Source organism: Capsicum annuum, chromosome 6 (genome assembly GCF_002878395.1).
Source record: "Capsicum annuum cultivar UCD-10X-F1 chromosome 6, UCD10Xv1.1, whole genome shotgun sequence".
Lineage (NCBI taxonomy): Eukaryota > Viridiplantae > Streptophyta > Magnoliopsida > Solanales > Solanaceae > Capsicum > Capsicum annuum.
The window spans coordinates 196,552,335-196,566,695 of record NC_061116.1 but is presented as its reverse complement, the minus strand read 5'-3'; the positions used below and the strand labels follow the sequence as shown (position 1 = coordinate 196,566,695).

Sequence of the window (14,361 nt, the reverse complement as noted above, 5' to 3'; positions counted from 1 at the left end):
GAAAGTGAAGACGAAGAAGGAGCTAAATGTAACTTCAGTGCAGAATGTTTGTCTAAAAGTTAGTGATCGAGTTTACAATCTATGATCATGATTCTCATATAAGTCGGTCATGTTATTGTTGAGTTGTTTGTACTTATAAATAATAGGAAATCTAGAATCAAAATTGCCTCTAATTTCCATCACATCTGAGATTATACCTAATGATCAAAGGAAATTCCCCCTTTGATGCTTGAGAGCCAAAGGAGAAAATAACCATCCAAAAAAAAGCAAGGAAAGTGAGTTACCTCTTTAGAGAATGACTCGACATTCATGCTCCGAATTGATGTAAAATATATCTTTGATTAATCAATAATAATTACTATTAGGTCACTTCTACCTGATATACTTTATTAATTTCTTAAAAAGGATTGGGCTTCTAGGAGTAAGGTGTTTATCACTGCACAACTTATGTAAAAAAAATTAGAGTTATTTTTCCTTTTAGTTTTAGGACGGGTGAATGTGGTGATAATATAGAATAGATAGTAGATGAAAAAATATTAGTGTATCTTTCAAATTTACATGTTACGTACCTTATTTGGGCATATATTATTAGTAGCTAAAATGCAAAACTACATAAAATTGTCAATGAAAATCATTTCAGAGGATTCAAATAGAGGAATTTTGCTTGAACAATATGGTTGTCCTCCTTTTCTTTGCTTTGACGTGTGATGTTATAAGTTTAAGGTATCTACAATTTTTTGGGAGCATCCATTTCAGCATTTGTCATGACTCCAAGAAGTTCAACTAGTGGAAGTATTGGAAGCTTCTTTGCCTATGATCTAATAAGAAGGGTTCATGAGGTTCGTCATTTTAAGGTATAAAATGAGTTTCACATCAGGAAATAGAAGACATCTTTTTTTGCGCCACTAATTGACCGTATTTAGTGTGTTTTGTAGCTTACTAATGGGGAGAAGACATCTTCAAAGGAAACGAGGTTGCTGTAGGCTGTACGAAGTACTGACTGTTGTGGTTACATAGTTGACATAAAAATTGTTGAGCTCTTTCGAATGTATATCCACTTTGTGCTCTCATAAAATATTTAGTTTTTTTCCCTTATATCCTCCTTTGATAGAAGAGATTCTTTTGGGTAGAGGGTTATAAATCTTGTGTTAGTGTGGTATTGTGATATCTATCAACGAAAATGCTTGTTCAATAAAATTATCATAGTATTCTTTTTTTTTTTCAATAAAAGGTGATTGATAGTTGTTGGAAAACTATCCTTTTCACTTTAACTTTTAAAATTATAATTCAAAACAATTCCATGTTAACGCATATTGGTAAGTATCTGACCCGTACATGCATAGACAATTACTATCTTGTCGTCAGATAAAAATATAACATATAATAAATAATAATTTAAGGTAAATTCATATAATGGGCATTATTACAAGACCTTATTTATTTCTACATTAAGTTCTTTGCTAATTTGAGAATTAATTGATTATTTGCGTGATAACACTATTCATTTCTCACTGTAGTATCATCTTTATTATTTTTCAGGTCCATAAGCTCTTTGAATTTGTTGAACTACTAGTTGGGACAGACGAATTCAAAAAATTAAATAGTTTATTGATTTGTCCAGTAGTACCACCTTTTGCACGTTTCTTTCTACAGTGAGAATAGACTGCCTCAATCTTGCTATAACTTATATGGATAATCCATATTCTCATTCGGATTAGGACGCAAATCTAAAGCAACTTTGTTTTAAGCCATGATTTTCAGCTAGATTGTCTCGACCTACTGGAATATATTCTATATTAGCCTCCTCCTCTTTTTGATTTTTAGTATTTAGATAATCATGTGCATCTCACAACAATTTCTTAAGAAAATCTCCTTCAATCTCCATTGTTGCAATAATTTCTTTTTGAATCATTACTTCTCTTTCAATTAATAATTTGTCATGCTTTAAACCTACACCCTGAACGTGATGGAAACTTGATGTCATTGTTGGACCAAGTGAATTCATAACATGACATGAATAAAGAGCATACACATAACCATGAGTGAATACGTGATCCAAAACATTTGAGAGGTACGTTAAACATAATGCGATAAGTCTAGAAAATGAGATATATCTTATAAATCATTGTTTTAAATTCATAAAGTGATCTAGTGACACGAAGTTCACAATTTAAATATATAGGAGTATAATAATGGACCATCTATGAAGCCTCCAACACGAATGAGTACTATTTATTGGGGCTTAAGCCACTGTATAACCCATAAACATAATAAAACTAGACTAATTATGCTCTATGAACGAATGATGCTTCCCAGTAGTGCTTGATCATTCTGAGTAATTAAGTTTTCATCATTAAAAATATAGCACACCAACAAAAGAAACGTAATTCCATTAAAATTGTAACATATATAAAATGATAAAAAGAAATATGAATATACATATCAAAGAGAAACTAGAACATCCATAAGAAATATAATCATGACATCTAAGGATTTAGAGATCAAATCAATTAAGATGAATGAAACATAAGTAAAACATGAAGTAAATTACGTAACCGAACACCATGAGTAGAACATAAAGTAAATCAAAAGCTTTATAACCATAAGGTTGGCCTTGTCCAAAATTAATCTTTCATAAATCATTAATCATAAGAATAGTATTTTCATTGGGTAATTTATCGTATTATTTAGGTTAAGTCAACATAACCACCATGGAAGTACATAGATTCTGATGCTGGTACAATCAGTTAATTCACCTCATACCTCGCTAAATATAGGGCATACATCTAAGTCTTGTGGATTCATAATAAGCTCTTATCCAGACACATAGAAGAGTCGTCCGAATTAATAATACGATCATTAACTTATGTTGACAAATATAATTTTGAGCCCTCATTCTTTGAACATGTGTCTTCTCGATGTTAATCATTATTCAAAAAATCTTATGAAATATCTTTAAACTTGTATATCATAATTTAATAAAATTTCATGAATAAACATGTTTGACTTGGAAGCCCATAAGCCATAACGTGTATCATATACATATTTTGAAAAAAATATGAGAGATACATGTTTTGGTCTAAAATCTTACAAGTCACATAAAAAATCATGCACATATCGTGTAGAGGTGATGAGCGAAAATACTTCATAATTCATAAAATAAAATTTTGAAAAATCATAAGTGTCATAGCATAAAATTATAACATGTTAGTGTTATTATGCATTTTAATATTATAATTTTAATTTGTATGATAATTTATGGACATAAAATGTAGAAAGTGGTATCATTATATTTTTATAACTCTTGTAACTTCTAATACTTTATTTGTCCATAATCTACCATATTATGTCTTGTAACTCATACGACCATTAGTTGTTGTAACTCCATGGTCATTAGTTGCATGTAACATATGTAACAACAAGACTATTTATCTACCCACATCACTCTAATTGTTAATGATGGTAGAATGTGACCTTTAATAATTTATAACTTCTCTCATTATTTTGTTGTAACTCTGATGTCTATTAGTGTCATTAGTTTCTTGTAACTCTTATAACCTAAAGACTATTGATATTTCCTCTTTACCATCCCTCTTTATTCTTCCTATTCAATACAAAGGTGAATACCTCACCTGTAATAGAGGTGGTCTTGCATGTTATTGTATGTACAAGGAAATATAATGTGTGAAAAAGATTATAGTGTGTAGTATTGAAAGAGAGAGTTGAGAAGAAGAAGTTAATCAAAGTCTACAACTATATTCACTATACAAAAGAGAGTAATTATATTAGTGAAAGAAAGAGTTGAGACAATTAAAATATTCTAAGTCTATAACTATATTCACTATACAAAGAGAATAAATATATATTAAAGAAAGGTATTCTTGTGGTGGAGCTTTGTACTCTTCAACTAATCCAGAATTGTTTGAATTGTACATCGTTGATGAGTTGTTTTATCATAGAGGGGATAAGTCAAGAGATATACTGCTGGATTGGTGTTGATTATGCCAAAGTGAGCTTGAATCTCCTTAAAGAGAGCGAGATATCGCGCCTCATTCAAGAAGAAGATTATTTTATTTTCTTTTACTTTTTATATTTTCAACTGTAATTTAATTATTGTGGTATATTACACCAACAATTTTAACGAGATTCATGTTTTGTTATAGTTTGAAAAATTGAGAATATCAAGATGAGAGATCTCAAAAGATGAATGACAAGAGATAGCTACGTAAAATATGTTTCTACTCCTCAACTCAAGCAGAACAAAGATAAAAAAATATCTACTTATTGCGGAGGAAAGATAAAAAGTTGCCTATGATTTTTCATGAGTAAAATTATACTTTCCATGAAAGTTTATTTTCTTAAAGTCTCAAAATAGTGGGGCCTAATAAAATGAGAAAAAATTACCATGAAAAATGTTATTTTTGCATTTTTGAGAATGCTTTGAAAAAAAAAAAAAGTTACAAGTGCATATATTAGTCTTGAAATAAATCACATATTACAATTTGTATGATGTCTTTGGCTCTAACATGCATGTTATTAAATAAATGATAAATTGAATAACCAATTTTACATTAAGTATTTAGGTGAGATAAATTTCATTATTGAAATTAAAAATGCCTAAATCATGTGATGAATATTTTCTTGACTTGTCACATTATGGTGAAAAAATTGTGAAATATATTTTATTGATTGTACAAGCCATGAACTCCTTTTGGTTTGAATAGGTGAAAGTGGTGTGACAAATAAAAACGGAGTTTATTTTCTAGCCTAATAAAACATATGATATATATGGCTAGTTGTACTTGGCCTGAAATTGTGTAAAAATACGTAAGCAGGTTATAAAAGCAAAGCAGGTATGTTTATTCGAAAAAAAAAAGATTTGTGACTTTTTAAAATAAATTTTGTTGTACTTAAAAGTGTTTTTGATGCAAAAAAAAAAAAAACTTGATTCTATTTTTTTTTAAATGAGCAAAGCAAACTATTATTTGACAACTCTATTATGGATGTTGAGTTTGATATTTAACTTTAACTAGTGAAAAAGTGAATTGTACAATCACTTTATTTTGAAAAATTAATTTCTATAGTTTTGAGTTATTATGGTTGTACCAATATTATTGATAAAGCTTGACGATGTTATTATAACAGTAAATTCAGACCCATGAGAATAAGATAATATTGTGACATTATATTTGACAAGTGGTACCACTTCCATTGAGTATATCAAATTATGTGATTACCTTGAAGATGAACTAAGCAAGTTCTTGGAAATATAAAGGGTCTGTGTAATACCCCAAACTTTTTTCAAGCCTAATTTCATCTCTAGAAGATTAAGGGGTGACTTACAAAGTGAGTAATATTTAAATCATATAGAATTTTTCTAATTTTGACTTTTTATTGTGTGAAAAATTGAATTAGCTTTCCAACAATACCAATTCCGTCAAAATCCATTATCGGAGTAAAAAGTTATGGCCGTTTTACAGAAAGCTGTCTGAGCTGTCCAGGTGTGATGGGAAGGTTGATGGACCGTCGCCCAAACCGTCACAACTGAGGTAGTGAATCCATCTTCTGGCTAAGTGTGATGGAAAGGCCAACGGACTGTCGCACCAGCGACAGACCATCTCCCAAACTATCACAACCGAGGTAGAAAGTTTATGTTCTAGCCAAGCACGACGGGAGGGTCGACGGGCTGCCGAGCTAGTGATGGACCGTTGCCCAAACCATCGCAACCTTCCGTTCAGCAAATCAAAGCCATTTTTAAAGAAGTATTTGTATCTTTTTCACTCTTTTTAACACCTAATTATATCAAATCAAAGCATAGAACTTCAGATTCTTCCATAGCATAAAAAACTAGGGTTTTCTTTCAAGATTAACCCTCAAGAGCAAGATCCAAAATCAAAGCATCCCCATTCAAGAACCTTCAAGAAAAGCCTCCAAGAACATTCTCAAGGCTTCAAAAGTCATCTTGTTCCATCGAATCAAGCAAAATAAGGTATGTGGGGTTTGAACAAGAACACTTCTTCTATTCTTGTACCCAAAATTTTGATTTTTATTAAATAATTTCATGTTTTTGCAAGTGGGTTTTTCCCAATTCACTTATTTATGTTTGAATTTGAGAAATTATTCTATGAATTGTGCACCCCTACAATGAATTGATGTTTTTGAGTGTTTTCAAGGTTGAAGTCAAGATTTATGCTCCATTAAGAAATTATGATTATTTTGAGTATGTATATATGTTTTAAGTCAAGTATGAAGTTCATTGAAAGATTATGTTTTATGATGATTTAAACAATCATGTACTTTGATTATAAATAAAGATTGATCTTTGATTCTAAGATCCACATTTATCTATGATTTAAAGCAAAGCAGAGCATAGTTAGCTTCCACTACACATTCTAGTATTATTTAAAGTTGATTTTCCTAAAAGTTCTGAGCCTAAGTATGAGAGTAGTATTTAGCACTGGGTTGGGCTTGATTCCAAGGTCTCTTGCCTCAGAACTATGAGCCACCATAGGATTATGATTTACCCCAAGTGGGTTAAAATAGTGATCACTAAAGTTAAGGTTCTATTCCAATGGAAAGGGTAGAAGAGTTCTCCCCAATGTGGGTAAGACGTTGGACTCCATGTCAGCTTACATGTTTTATGTCGGTTAGAAGAAACTCCCTAAGTCCCAAAGTTCCATAATCCCACTCTTTGAGTCCCTAAGTTTCCAAAATAATTTTTTTATTCTCCTTAAGATAAAAGTATAAGTTTGAAAGTTATTGATTTAAGATTCCTTTTTTTTTCTTACAAGCTTTGAGAATAAGAGAAGAATACATATTTTAGAACTAAGTGTAATGACTCATGATATTTATACTATATATTCATTATTCATGGTTTATGAGATCTATATTTCAGACTTATTCAAGCTATGTGAGTCATTCATAATTGCATGGATGATTTTATAAAGAGTAATGATATTGTTTACCTAATGCATACACCTAAATATACTCAGTACATCATCAAAGTACTGATCCATATATACGTCTGTGTGCTATATTGTCTCAAAATGTACGTTTAGGTGCCCAGTCTCAGCAGTGACAGTGATCTCCAAGTACCTTCATCTACACTTCTGCAGTTGGTGAGTCCTCATGGTTCAAGAACCTATTTCCTTGTTTTCAGTATTTATAGTAGTTGGTTATTTCTTTTCAGTTCAGTTCGAGTTAGTTGGGGGTTTGTCCCAATGAATCTCTAGCTCCCTAGTAAGTAGGGACTTGTCGGACTAGTAGTTAAAGTTTCAGATTTTCAGTATTTTCTATTCAGATAATGTTTTCCAGTTATTTTAGTTTGGATTTGATGTGATATAGTGATGTTTCTTTAGTCATCTATCTTAAAGTAATTGTTAGAAGTAGTAGCAGGCTCAAAGGGTTAGCTTAGGTCTACTTGTATCCTTAAGTACCATGTGACGCTTCGGGATGAGATTTTAGGGCGTTACAGTCTGAATCACATCGAGGGGGAAGAAGGAAGTCTATAAGAAATAATGAGTCATATATGAGGAAACCCAACCTGGGGACTAGAAATCCTATAACCATATTCAATGGGAAGAACAAATCATATGATGACTAGGTGTGAGATGCACTATTATTTAATCCTTCCTATGATGTGAGAGTATTTTATTCCTGTAATGATTTGTGAAGTTTGAGTCTAAGAACTCTTAATAATTTTTTGTATCTCGTATAAGTGAGGTGTGAAAATTACAGGACCATTCTTGACAGATTTTACCTATATGAGTGTGGAAGTAGGCCGCTTCCTATGAGGATGAGGCTTATTCTCAAAACCGCTCATGAAAAATCGGGATAGCACATGCCATAATGTGCTTGCTATCAAAGCTTATGTCAACACCTCGATTGTTGTGTGTAAGTATTAATACTTTATTTCCCTTAAGCAGTCATAGTTCAAGTCTGAAACCACTACTGACTTTGGAGTAAACTTTATTGTTTTACTAAGTGAAGGTTCAATGCAAAACACACCTTCATTATCCACAATAGTCTCCCTTCAACTAAATTGATGAACTCTCTTATTTAAATATTAAAATGAGTGAGGGAATATTGGTGTTATTATGCATTGTAATATTAAAAGCTTAATTTTCATGATAATTTATGGACATAAGTTGAGAATGTTGTGTCATTATATTTTCATAACTCTTGTAAATTCTAACACTTTATTTGTCCATAGTCTACCACATTATGTCTTGTAACTCATATGATCATTAGTTGTTAAAATCCATGGTCATTAGTTGCATATAACATATGTAACAATAATACAATTTATCTACCCACATTACTCTAATTTTTAATGATGGTAGAATGTGACCTTTAGTAATTTGTAACTTCTCTCATTATTTTGTTGTAACACTCATGGCTATTAGGGTCATTAGTTTATTATAAATCTTGTAACCTAAAGAATATTGATCTTTCCTCATTATCACTCCTATTTATTCTTCCTATTTAATACTAGGATGATACCTCACCTATAAATAAAGGTGGTTCTGCATATTATTGTATGTACAAGGAAATATGATAAGTGTGAAAAAATTATAGTGTGTAGTAGTGAAAGAGAGATTTGAGACAAATAATATATTATAAGTTTACAACTATATTCACTTTACAAAAAAGAGTAATTATATTAGTGAAATAAAGAGTTGAGACAAAGAAAATATTCTAAGTCTTTAACTATATTCACTATACAAAAAGAGTAAGTCTATGTTGAAGGAAGGTGTACTTGTGATTAAGCTTTGAAATTTTCAACTAATTCAAAGTTGTTTGAGTTGTACATTGTTGATGGGCTGTTGTATACTGATGGGAAAAAGTCGAGATATACTGCTAGATCGGTGTAGATTATGCTGCCGTGAGCTTGAATCTCCTTAAAGAGACCGAGATATCTGTGGCTCAGTCAAGAAGAAGATTGTTTTATTTTCTTTACCTTTTTTGTATTTTCAACTGTAGTTTAATTATTATGGTATATTACACCAACATAACCTCTAAAAGGGTCAATGTTCATAGTTCATAAATCATGTCATAACAATGTGAATATTATGATCCAAATTACCGAATCGTGAGGACACCGATTCTAATTCACCTAGATAGGAGAATCCCTTACCATCCTTTTAGAAGATATACGGGCCTTTATTAAATAACAATAACTAAATTTTACTACAAATATCTTCTCAAGTACTAAATGCGGAAAATAAAAGCTACCCAATGACCTAGTTTGAAGCTTCTAAGGAAAATGAAAAATTGAAAAACTTCTTCCATGAGCAAGAGGGGTGAGAGTTGTTGAAGAATCATTATCCTTAATATTTGTGAAACCAACAATAATTCCAGCAAAAGACTATACCTTGAAAATGGTCTAGCAAGAGTAGTAAGAGTACAACAACATTGATACGAGAATAATCACGGATATGAACTTATGAGAGTGTGAGTTGGGTCCTAGACTTGGTGTGTGTAATTAAAGTGTAAGAGAGGCCCAAAATGCATCAAAATCAGTCCATAACTTACACTTAATGGGCGCCCACTCTTTGAAGGGCCTTTTGGTCATTTAAATTATATTTTGTAATAGCTATAAAAGAAATATTGTACGACTTTAAGACTTAGTTTTTTGTTGAATATTGAAGTTTCAAACACTTAGAAAGACAAGTCCTCTCTCCTTTAGGAGTCTTGGACAAAACTAGGGCAAGATCTAGTGAGGAATCACTAGTGATTGTATTTTGCTTGGAAATATAGATGCTAGGGAGGTGGAATCTGATCTTGTGTCACGTAAGGGATAGGTGAATAATTTTGTGTGGTGTTAAGGTCCCAAGAGTGGAATAGGCTCTTGGGTTCTTAAGATTATACCTTTGTTTAGTCTATCTATCTATCTTTTTTCTTTTATTGTAATTCTTGTAGTGTTTGTTCTAGTTCTTGTAATCTGTAACTTGTTGTTGTTGTTATAAAATTATTGTTGTTCATCTGTTCTTCATATTTTTGTTGATAATCATAGTTTTGACAGTTGTTTTGGTGTTAAAACACACCCTTTATCTCGTTATTGTTGGTGTTATTACTGAATCCAAGTGTGGTCTCCAATCGGTCCAAGAATCCCTTTGATTAGTGTAATGTTTTGGGGTATGTTTGTTGCTTCATCTTTTGTCTTGTATCATTTGATATAAAATTCATCTTTGATTTTTTTCTAACAAGATCAATCTTGGGCTTGAAAGTTGAAAAATAAAAAAAAGTGCTCTTGTGTTCTTAGCCGAATCTAGATCTTGTTATTGTCTTGGCTGAGAAAGTTTTTGTTCTTGTTGTTCATCTTGGCCGAGATTGTTTGTAATCTTAGATCTTGGCGTATTTTATTTTGTTAGTTTTTCTCAATGTTGGTTTTTTTCGTTCACTAGCACTTTGAGTCTAGATCTAAACTTGAGCTTTAACTTGCTGAAATTTGTTGTTATGAACATTGTTGTGGCCGTTTGGTATTGTTCTTGTTGTTGTGGATTTGGTTGGAAATTTTTTGATATTATTGTTGTTATTTATAGGTTGTTTTAGTGTTCTTTTTGTTCATCACAACCTTTCTCTCTAGCTAAAACCGAAACACAACACAAAGGTAACTTGGCTGTTTATTGTGGCGGGTTGTTCTTGAATGTGTGGATGTTGTTGTAGTTCTTGAATATTGTTGTTGTCTTCTTGTTGTTCTTCATCCATTTTCATATATTGATCCACATAAAGGTGCCTAATAGATCTAAAAAGGTGAAATTTAAAGCTACAAGACTTGTTGGTGAGAAGACTTGATCATATTAATCTTTGACTTGGCAACAACTTTTTCAACCACTTTTTCCATATTTCAAGGACCTTGTTTTATGGGAGTAGTACTAGTCAATTCAAGACGTGTGGAAAAATTGAAAAGAGTTCCAAGACTTGTAATCTTCCCTCCATAAACAAAAGTTCACTATTTCAAATTTTAAAGTGATCAAGATTTCCAAATTTGAAAAATAAAATTATTGAGGACCGAGGCCAATCACGGATTTCCACGTCACCAATTATTGTTCACCAACAAATTTTAAGCTTAAATGTTGATATTTTAGTCTTATTTTGTGTCTTTAGTTTTGTTTGTTGATTCCAAATCTAACTTAAAAGCTAGTACTAGATTGTAAGTTAGTTTTGAAGTCGTTCTTTGTGTTAACCTTCCTTTGTGTGTCTAATTCTTTTGAATCATTGTAGTACGTCCTTTTGTGTTTTCCTTACTCTTTGGATTCCTAGTAAATGTTAGATTCACCTCTCAACACCTCTCGGAGTACAAGCAAGCTTACAACACTAGTGAGATTGAGAGTGAGGGTTCCGAGAGATATGAAATAAAAGAGAGAGTGAGGATGTTTTGTACAACTAACGTGTTTTCAGCTTTGTAGGTATCTCTTTGGCCATCATGGAAACCATTTTCGTCAATGATCTTGTGCTTATTTATATGTCCAATCACTGATATTCTCCCATATTTTAGCTTGTTTTAAGAGCCGAAATGTGCCATTTTTATTATATTTGAGTCCTAATTTTGTTCCATATCTAACAAACGTGATTAGTGATGCAGGGTGAATTTCTAATAGAATTGAACAATAATGGACTATATGAGATGAATCAAGTGAGGATAGATGCCCAAAATTGACTATATGGGTCGAGAAGACACTTTTACTAGATTTTTAGAGCATTCATGGACAACTGAAGCAAATACAAGGAACAACTAGCTAGTATAGATTTTGCCTCAGCTGAAAATTTTGATCAGACTTCCAGTGGTCTCTCGTGATCATCTCTCATCGTGAGGCCCATAAATGCAAATAATTTTGGTGTCGCGAGGCTCAGCTAGGAGTAATACTTAGCCAATATTATTGATGATAATTCCAGTGGCTTCTTGCAAATTTCTGGCATCACGACCTATAGAAACAGTTATAATTCTTGCGTCGCGAGGCACAGCAGGGAGAAGAACTTAGTTCTAAAATTTAAAGACAATTCTAGTGATCTCTCATGATAAGCTCGTGTCGCGAGCTTCAGAAACGAGGAGTATGTCTCGTGTCGCAACACTCATTCCCACATAGGCAAATTCTTCCCCACTATATAAGGAACATGTGAACATAAATTAAAGGACTTTTGGTAAGCATAGCAGCGGCGAAAAAGCATAAAATTCTCTTTTTTGGGGTTCTTATTAGTTATTTTGAACTTCCTTACTTCAAGATTAATTTTGGGTATTATTAATTATTTATTTTGGATGTTGAATTCAAATATGAGTGGCTAAATACCCTTGTTCTGGGGTTGAGGCTAAGAACATGATTACTCTTTGATATTATTTATAGTAGTTTATTTTTGGATTATCATTTGGGTTGTTCTTAATTTCTTGAGCATACTGTTTTGATGAGTGGGCACTATTAGAATAAATTCTATGTGAATCTGGGAGAAGAATCGTAGGATAGAACGAAGAAATTAAGGAGCAAGGTTCTTATCTTTTTATGAAATAAGGGGTTTGAATTAGCATCTACGATAGGGATATACCTAGAAGCCTTGTTTGGTTCAATTACAAGAAGATAACTTTATGAGTCTAGAAGAATTGATGTATCTCTACAGGAGTTGTAGCTGCAATATTCAATAGATAGAAGTTTTGAGGTTGGGAGACCAAAATTGTAGCATAAACCTTGTGAATCAACAACCCGATAACTAATTAGACTGCTATAAGAATAAAGATTTGTATGATTGTTCGAAATGCCTCAACCCTGGAATTCTCATCAATACTATTTACAACCGTTGCTTGCTTTGCTCTAGTCACAACTTGTTAATTCTTATTTAGTAATTTACATTTTTATTCTCAAATACATAATCATCTTGATACTTTACAACACTTAAAACCTCATTGTCTAAAACTAAAAGTTGGTTAAATTTCTAGTTGCTTAGTCCTTGTGGGAACGATATCTGACTGTCTAAGTCACTATATTACTTGTAAGATCACGTGCACTTGCATGTGCATTTGAGTCTCAAAAAGTTTTCGGCGTTGTTGTCGGGGACTAGTATAATTAGGAAATTGATAAATTTTTGAATTTTGATAATAAGTTTATGTGTTAACAACTTGACCTTAGAGTCTGAATTTTTCAAGATTTAGTTGAACGCAGGACTGGCGAGAGATAAAGAGTTGGTAGAGCCTTTTGTAGAACTAGAATAGATCTTTCAACAAAGGCGAAGAATTGATGAACAAAGAAATGATCCAGCTGATCCAAATACTGGAAATGTCCAGTCTCCAGTTATCCCAGTTATTCCTTCTCAACTAACTACTAGACCTGTTCGTGAGGCTGAAATCCCACTCACAAACCATGTGACGAACAGTAATCGCAAGCTCGAACTAGGTCTTCAATTTGAAATTAAGAAGAATATGGTATAATTACAGAATTCAGCAGGGAAATTCCATGGCCTTTCACACGAAGATCCACAGTAGCACATACAGACTTTCATGGAAGTAAGTGATACTTACATTCCTGAAAGGGTGAATTCTGATTATGTCAGATTGACACTCTTTCCTTTTTGTCTAATGGGGGAAGCAAAAAGGTGGTTACATACTGAACCACCACTCTTTATCACTTTATGGGAAGATCTAGCTTAGATGTTCCTTATTTGATTCTTTCCATATGGGAAGACCACATGCTTGAGAAGCGAGATCTTGACTTTCAGACATAAAGAAATAGAGAATCTCTACCAAGCTTACAAGAGATTTAATGGTATACTCAGAAATTGCCCTCACCATCATCAGTACAATGATATTCTTATTCATACTTTAATTAAGGGATTGGATCCAAATATGAAGATTCTCTTGGATTCAACAACAGGTGGGCAGGCTCTTGAAAAGACTAATGAAGAATTGTACACACTGCTGAATCGAATTTTACAAGGGAATCCTGACTGGCATATTGATTTAAGGAGTGCTCCTAGAAAGGTTGCAGGGGTATTGGAGGTAGACCAACTTACTACATTACAAGCACAGATCGAAGCAATGCAAAATCATATGATTACTCAGCTTAATAACATAAAGTTGGGGGTTACACAAACAACACCTACAACTAATGCAGTCCAAATGGCTAATTCTTGGTCTATGGTTTTTGGAAGTAGTGAGCATGCAATAGATACTTGTATGGCTAATCCATATTCTATCAACTATGTGGGGAATGCAAATCATCAAGGATAGCAAAATTTCGGTAACACGTATAATCCCAACTGGAGAAACCACCCTAATATATCATAGGATGGAAATTAGGCATAGAACACTAATCAATATAAGGGGACAATGCAATACAATCAACAGGAGGTACCGAATAATCAGGCTACTACTCA

At 32.5% G+C, this 14,361-nt stretch overlaps 1 non-coding gene across 1 annotated transcript; it reads right to left on the bottom strand.

The window, feature by feature from the left end:
- Window positions 1-13,675: 13,675 nt before the first annotated feature.
- On the bottom strand, window positions 13,676-13,782 carry LOC124899833. The gene has a single exon (XR_007057397.1). It is a non-coding gene; the product is annotated as a small nucleolar RNA R71 (small nucleolar RNA).
- Between the last annotated feature and the right edge of the window lie 579 nt (window positions 13,783-14,361).